This window comes from Temnothorax curvispinosus, unplaced genomic scaffold (assembly GCF_003070985.1).
Source record: "Temnothorax curvispinosus isolate PA1 unplaced genomic scaffold, ASM307098v1 QBEX01011856.1, whole genome shotgun sequence".
Classification (NCBI taxonomy): Eukaryota; Metazoa; Arthropoda; class Insecta; order Hymenoptera; family Formicidae; genus Temnothorax; species Temnothorax curvispinosus.
The window spans coordinates 18,554-19,896 of NW_020221636.1; the positions used below are offsets into that span (position 1 = coordinate 18,554).

General features: G+C 31.9%; 1 pseudogene; it reads left to right on the plus strand.

The window, feature by feature from the left end:
* The window catches only part of LOC112461848, a 60,564-nt pseudogene that overhangs the window by 4,609 nt on the left and 54,612 nt on the right, over nucleotides 1-1,343 (plus strand).

The window sequence follows — 1,343 nt, forward strand, 5'->3', positions numbered from 1 at the left end:
TTTTCATATACCAACTATTCTCTGCTTTAACAATTTTATTTCTGTTTTGTTAACTTCAACACTTAATATCTGTAACATAAATAATTTGTTAAAGCAGAGAATAGTTGATATATGAAAAGTAAGTATTTATGTGTACTTTTCATATACCAACTATTATCTGCTTTAACAAATTATTTATGTTTCGTTAACTTAAACGCTTAATATTTGTAACAGAAAGTAATTTGTTAAAGCAGAGAATAGTTGGTATATGAAAAGTACATGTAAATATGAACTTTTCATATACCAACTATTCTCTGCTTTAACAATTTTATTTCTGTTTTGTTAACTTCAACACTTAATATCTGTAACATAAATAATTTGTTAAAGCAGAGAATAGTTGATATATGAAAAGTAAATATTTATGTGTACTTTTCATATACCAACAATTCTCTGCTTTAATAATTTTATTTCTGTTTCGTTAACTTCAACGCTTAATATCTGTAACAGAAATAATTTGTGTTCCAAAATATTCTCTGTTGTAATCAAAACCGTAATGTAGCAGTGCTAAGTGACTGCTAAGTTGTAAAGCGCGTCATTGAGCATGCGCGTGTGGCCGCAGGGCATGGTCGTAGTCGCTGCATCTCGTCGGTATAACAGGAATCATAACCTGATTCCTGTCAACTTTAACCGTTAATATCTCGCTTCGCGGGACAGAGCGATACTTTTTTCTGCCAGATTCGGTCGTTTCGTGCAAAAACGCTCGATTAAGCCCAAGTTGAACGAAATCGGTAAGGAGGCCACTATTCTTCAGATTTACCATTTCTTTTTATGATTATAACAAATCGAAATAACAGCTCCGCCCAAAATAACCAATGTAGAGGTTGTCGAGATTGATACTCGTCAAACGCCTGCTACGATACATTTAAGATAGCAAAGTCTACGTCCACCTTTCAATTAAAAATTGCGTGATTTATATTATCGAGGTGTGTAACAAATATAGCAGACATTGCTCAGTTATTGAAGTTCAAATTAATGAGTCTTGTGACTTGTGGGATGATTATATATGCAAAATTGTTCAAAAATCGCTCACATTTCCTGAAATAATTAAGGTAAAATAATGTTAAGTTCTGACATTTTCAATACTTTTAATAAACGTCATTAATTTACGTAATAAACAAGAGAAATTATGTACATATAAAAGGATATAAAAATTACACATTACAAAATATTAAATATGTATTACAGGTTTTAGCGCACAATATGAACGTTGCTCAACCAGGCCTTCCAGTTTTCGTAACTGATGATATGTTTTATAATACTGTAAGATATCGACAGCGCGGATGTACTCGCCTGTAGCTACGAAT